Source organism: Rattus rattus, chromosome 3, assembly GCF_011064425.1.
Source record: "Rattus rattus isolate New Zealand chromosome 3, Rrattus_CSIRO_v1, whole genome shotgun sequence".
NCBI classification, from domain to species: Eukaryota; Metazoa; Chordata; class Mammalia; order Rodentia; family Muridae; genus Rattus; species Rattus rattus.
Genome location: NC_046156.1, coordinates 122,610,582 through 122,617,219, shown reverse-complemented (window position 1 = coordinate 122,617,219; position 6,638 = coordinate 122,610,582). Strand labels below are relative to the sequence as shown.

General features: G+C 46.1%; 1 protein-coding gene across 1 annotated transcript in view; it reads left to right on the top strand.

The window, feature by feature from the left end:
- The first annotated feature begins 4,470 nt into the window (after positions 1-4,470).
- Positions 4,471-6,638, top strand: part of Pik3ca (phosphatidylinositol-4,5-bisphosphate 3-kinase catalytic subunit alpha) — a 78,445-nt gene continuing 76,277 nt past the window's right edge. The window contains exon 1 of the mRNA XM_032898544.1: positions 4,471-4,558. The gene's annotated coding sequence lies outside the window, so the exon portion shown is untranslated. The remainder of the gene's footprint in view (positions 4,559-6,638) is intronic.

Below are 6,638 nucleotides of genomic sequence, written 5' to 3'. Positions count from 1 at the left end.
GTCTCTCCTGAGGTTTACAGCAATTTCTTAACCCTGGCTCCCTGTAGCGTCTCATGTTTCAGGCACAGCAAGTCCCTTAACCAGCCTTCTCAACTCAAGTTCTCTCCTTTTAAATGCAAGTTTGTTCTCACAAGATAGAGTCTTCCCTAGGCTGGGCTTACCCTCAGACACCTTTCTCAGTGTAGTTATTCTAGATCTCATCAACTTTGTGATGACTAACTAGTGTGTGCTTTGGTTCAAAGTAATCAACACCAAAATAGTTTTAAAAGTTCTGATAATAGAAAATGTCAACACAGTAAACATTAACGTTCAGTTGGAAAATAATTTTCCAACTGGGTTGGTTGGTTTTTATTACAAATTCTCAAGAATCAACTCAGTGGGATTTGAATGAAACGATTTGACATTGGAACAAAAACCCCTCAGGAAGTCCCTGAAACTGACCAGATTCTCTAGGCCCCTCCTCTAGCAGGAGTATATTAACAGTAAAGACTGATGAGCATCATTCACAGATAAACCAACCTGCAAGGATGACTCTGAGGCATTGCCTGAAATACCAGCCTGGCTGCTTAGAAGGAAGGAAGACCAACAGAGCTGCCTGGAAAGGACACTCTCCAAGCTGTTGAGTTGCTCGTAGGCTATGCAGTGAACTCCGGGTCCCCAGCTTGTGGGAACTGTCACCCATGCTGGGGTGGGCTTTGGTGATACAGTAGTCTTTGAGTCATTTCTGCTCCTGTAAGTAACACCTCACTGAAATTCTCATAAGTAACCCCAACAAAACTCCTAGATCTAGCAAGTTGACCTTAGGGGTATCTGTCGTCAGTTGGTATGTCATCAGTTCCCTATCTGAGAGGAGTAGACATTTGTACACATTTCCCAGGAATAGTGTCAGCAGGGACCAGCAAGGTGACTCAGCAGCTAAAAGCACACTGCCCGGCCTCACAACAAGGTTCTAACCCTGAGAATCACAGAGCAGAAGGACAGACTACCCCAGGTTGTCCTCTGACCTCCACACTCATCAATGGCACATGAGCACCCTCCTCCTGTATCAATAAATATATGTTAAAAAATTTAAACCAAGATAAACAACTGAAAAGGGTCTACTTTGATTACTGGCTTCTGGAGTTTCAGTTCGTGGCTGTTTGATCCTGTTCATTGGAGCCTCTGGCAAAACAGTTTCTTATGTAAGAAGCAGATGGCGGAGGAGGCTTATTTCCCAGCATCCAGGAAGCAGAGATGAAGGCAACCAAAGCCATAGTATTGTGGGGAGCCAGTGTATCCCTGTGTGAATGAGCGTATGACATGAGCAAGGCCATATGAGGATGCCGATGGCTGAGACTCCTGGGAATAGCAAAGCCTTCCTCCAGTCACAGTCAGGCTCAGTAGGATAGCAAGGTCTTACAAGAGTACACAGTATTAACTGCAGCTTCTTCATCCCCATGACTGCTCCTCTACGAAGATCTGTCTCCTCATTTATGTTGTAATATAATATCTCGCTGACTGTATGTATGGGCTGCTGGTGTGTCTCTATTCACGCATACGAGCAGTGGTCCCAGCTTTATGTTATACACGTGTCTGCCTTCCTTCATCTCCTGTTGCTCCCAGTTGGGTTTCCAAGATCCAGCCTCAGGAGGCACGGCACAACATCATCTTCAAGAACAACCCCTCGGTGATGTAACTTCCTGTTTCTAGGCTTCACCTCCAAGTAGGTCCATTACATCCCCATAGCACCAAATTTTAACTTACGGTTTCAAAGGAATAAGCTTATTATAGCTCTCCACTGGGCGGGCCTGGGCCCAACATCATGGATGTGGGAGTGTTTCTCACTTCTTGAAGCACAAAGCAGAGAGAGAAATACAGGAAGAGACCAGGACAAGATAGAGCCTTCCCCTAAACTCCCTGATCTACCCACTGAGCCCTGAGCCCCATCATTTTCCTATCACCACCTCCCAACACTGCCATTATACTGTGAATCCATCAAAGGATTAATCCATTGATTTGTTCAGAACTTTCCTGGTCTACTTGTCTTGGGAAATGCCACCAGGCACACCCAGAGTCTCAATAGTTCCATCAGTGTTGCTTGATCCAGTGAAATTCATAATCAATGTGAATCATCACCTCGGCAATGGTAGTAAATCTAAAGGCAGCAGAATATAATTGTCCATGCCTATAACCCCATACTTGGAAGGCAGAAGCAAAAGAATCATCATTTCAAAGTTATCCACAGAAGTACAGAATGATCAAGGCCAGCAGGAGCTACTAAGATATTGCGTCAAAAAAAAAATATCCAGAAACAAATAATATGATCATATAATTTCAGTGTTTGGCATGAAACAATACCTTTATTGTGGACATCCTCAGAATGCTTAGCATGGTATTAACCAGGTGTGGTGTTTCATGCCTGTAATCTCAGCACTAGGAAGCAGGAAGATTGTGCTAAGACAGGGGCTAACCCATGTGTTCATACTGACTTGATATATAAACAAACAAAATAAGCTAATTCTAATAAAGGAAGAATTATGGTGAAATTACTTAATTCTGATGCATTTTGGTTTTGTTTGCTTCACAGTCTAATACTATCTAACTTTTCTTTTCCTCTAAAGCATTTTTCTTTCAGTGTTTGAATGATGACTTTATCCCACAGATTTGTAATATACTTTAGACATTTAGTAATACTGCAGACAGAATTCGAGGCTGTAATTCTGTAGTAGGGGACTTGCTAGCATACACAAAGTCCCCAGTTTGGCCCCTAGCTTTACAAAAGCAAAACTTAGAAATATCTTTGAAAGTAAGATAATTCATGTAACATCAGTGGTCACCAGAAAAGGTCAAAAGTAGCAACTATGAAGTATATAACAAATAATATTTGCTTCAAGGTAAAGTATTATGCACTTAAGTACCCCCAAAATGATTTTTCTATGACACATGATATCACATAATGTAATTAACGTATTTTTAAAAATAAACTTTAGAAGGCAAACTATTCCCAGCATAAAATTTCTTCCCGAAGTACATCTATTAATATCGTACAGAATGCACGGTTTAGGTAATGATGCTTTTAGGTCCTAGGATTGACTATGAAATTCATTCAGGTTATATTTAACTCCTTGACTCAGGGTTAGGGTGTTTTGAAACTGCTGGAAACAACTAGTTAAATACTTAAAAACTCAGATTTCCTGGAATGTGAGATGAAAATAAGGCCTTAAGGTGAGAAAGAAAACGGAAATACAGAAACAGTTCAGTGAAACACAAGAGGAATGAATCATTAAGACAGGGTTGAGGACACGTGGCGGTTTTGAGTGTGTTAGTTCCCGTCCTCTACTCTTTAAAAATCCCAGGGGGCACTAGGCTGCCGGACTCCGCTTTGACTTCGATTCTGGACCTTCGATTCTTTCAGTATGCTAAGAGAGAAACACAGAATACGGTGTCTGTCTGCTCCTCTCCCCAACCCCCACCCCATCTCTCGACCCGGCTGGCCTTGAACTCAGGAATTAGGGACCCGCCAGCCTCCTGAGTGCTGGGATTACTGGGATTATATCGTTTAAAAGTCAACATATCTCATTCCTCTCAACCAAAGAGATTAATACGTCACGCAGTACCAAATCTCCACGTTGAATCTAATTTGAAGCCAGCATAACTATTTTGAAGCCTCAAAAATGAAAAACTGCAACACAGCTTTTATAGTTGGGATACAAGGAAAAAGGATTGGACATAGCCAAAGGTCTCTGCGAAGTGAGTCTAAAGACTGCAGAGGGCTATCAGAGTGCGTTACAATTTAAACCAGTGTTTGCAAAAGACTTCTTCCTAAAATCGGCATCCAATTTGAGATAGCCGCCCTTCATCCTGCCCTCCTTTCGTTTTCTCTTTGGGCGTCCCTCGCTCCAACTTTCCTGTCTGCTTCTCCCAAGACAGACTGTCTCTGGAAAAAACTAATAGGCTTGACACGTCCGCCGTCCCAGGATGACACCACAGCTTGAGCTACTGCAGCGTTGAGTCGCACTGCCACTTGGGGCGGAAGAGCAGGGCGCAGACGCAGTGAATCACTGTTGCCGAACTTGCACATTGCCCGGCCTCTTCTCCGCCTCATTTCCGGTCCTCGGAGATCTGTTTCCGGGGCGTTGCAAGTTCGGCCCCTCCTCAGCTCTCACCCTCCTCTGCCCCAGGAGGGGGGAGCCGAGGGGGTGGGGAAGAGTTCGTTGTTTGTTTACACGATGTGAGCGGAAAGAGAGACCAATAAAGTTTATTCTGGAAACAAAAGGAAAAAGAGCCCGGGCGCCGGCGAGCGGAGCCGGGGGTGGGGGCGTGCGGCGGGCCCGGCGCCGAGCGGAGCGAGCAGTCGAGCGAGCGGCAGTTCCGGTGCCGCGGCGGCCGAGGCTGGGGCTGGGGCGGCCGGCGAGGCAGCGCTCAGGCCCGGCCGGGCCGCTCCGCAGCGGCAGGGGGAGAGGGCCCGGGAGGCGGGCGCCGCGCCGCCGCTGTCCTCTCCCTCGGCGCCGCCGCCGCCGCCGCCCGCGGGGCCGGGACCCGATGCGGCGGGAGCCGCGCAGCCTAGAGAAGCCGGAGCGTGAGTAGATGGCGGGGAGGGCGGGCTCCAGGCGGGCGGGCTCGCGGCCCCTCTGGTTGTACCCGGCCTCCGCCCGGTCCTCCTCCATCACGCTGTCGCGGGGAGGCCGGGAAGGGCACGCAGGGCCGCACGCCCCGGGGTCGGGTGTCGGCTAGCCCCGCCGCCCTCACTCTTGTCGGGCCTTCCTTCCCGGAGCCGGGTGTCGGCTCTCGGGCGCGCGTCTTCTCCGTGCCTCCCCTGCGCTTCAGGGACCGTGCGGCCTCTGCCGCCACTCGCGGACTGTGTCAGCCTCCGCTGTACGTGGGTAGATGGAGGACGAGCGGAAGGCTTGTGCAGCCTGCGTCTGGGGGAACAGAGTAGACTGCAGCCTTAAGCTGGTGCCTCCACTGCGCCTTTGTGCACACGCGGGGCGTGGGCTCGCGGGACCCTGGGAAACTGGCTTGTGTAGAGCCCAGGTAGCGTAGGTCTGGCCGTTGCCACTGCAACTTTTGAACCACTTTGGACCATATTGGAGGCTAGCGTCTCTTGTTGTTGACATCGTATGATGTCGAATCTGTGTTTAATGATGCGTTGTAAGGAAAGTCCTGGGCCAAAAAAATAAAAATAAATAAAAAAATAAAGGATACTGTGTTGCAAAATTAATTTGGACAAATCAAAACAGGGTGTTTTGATTAGTGGGCTCTCACTGCAACTGCAGTCCAAGAATTTACCACCATGTCTGTGTATTCAAGTTGTAGGGTATTTTTGTTTCAACTAAAGCGTTGGGTTCTGGTTGACAGCGTAGATCACGGTCTAAATAAACATCACGTGTTCTGGAAATTTTTAATTACCAGATTAACTGTTCTGCAGTATTCTCAGTCAAAATTATCTGAAAGGGTACGGTTGGTATTGATGTTTGGTTTTGATTTTTGGGTTTGGGTTTTGTTAACTTTAGGTTTTGTTATACCTTGTGTTGTGGGACGTATTAAAGGGAGACAATAGGAAATATGTGATCATCCATACCTCTTCTAAAAAATTGTTCATTTTTTCAAAATAGTACTTGCCCATTTTAAAAAAAAATCACAACGAGTGATTGAAACAAATGGTACCCCATCAAAGTAGTAATATCATCAGAAGGGAAATAAGGTAACAAACGCTGCTGTTTTACTGGCGACAGCGTAATGCTTGAAAGCATGCCTGCCCAAGTGGAAGGAATTAAAAGATGAACACACAGATACAAAACCATTGAGTTTATCTAAGGTTTAAATCTCAAGCAAGTTGGGTGTAGATGAAAGACCTGTCATTGAGCAAAGGTAGCTAAGGAGAACAGTGAGTTTGTCAGATGAAAGACCTGTCATTGAGCAAAGGTAGCTAAGGAGAACAGTGAGTTTGTCAGAGTGTATTCCCTTGAGAGCTTGATTTGTAGAAGCCTGGTAACAGCACCTGCGGGTCCTAGAGGCTCTGCTTCCTTCCTGCCGTAGGTCCTCTATCCCCAATGACTACTCCCTTCAAAAACCATCTAAATTTAGAAAGAGAATACTCATCTAAAGTAGGCGGTGATAACTTCTTAAAGACAGCTTACTGTCTTAGTTTGCTCTACGAATAGAGAGTTTAAACAGTCGCAGTCATGGACAGAGCCTTTGCTCTGTTGGTCTGTTTATTTGAAGAGAGCGAACTTAATCCTATTTGATCTCTTTAGTAGCTCGAGTGGCATTAAAAGGATCAGTTCTTTCTATTTTACTGTTCTATATCTCGAATTCCAGAGTGGGGGGGTCCTTAAATGAAGTGTTTATGAAGCATCGTAAGAGAGTTTCCCTCCACAAAAATACTTAGGATCTTTAAAATTATCCAACCTCAGAACTCATAGAATGCCATAGTTGGTTGTGTAAGGTATTGTCAAGTAGGGTCTTTTGGAAAGTCTGGTTTCTCTTAAGTATATTTTTTTTAACCTGTCCTGTGTAGACAGAGCAACTTCAGTTTCCCTAGGAAGCAGTATTCTGATGTGAACCCAGACAGGTGGGAAGATAAACCAGCACTTTCTGACTCCTTCCACTTCTTCCCCCAATCTTGTCCAAGTCATCGCTCAGTTAATAGAGCTGGG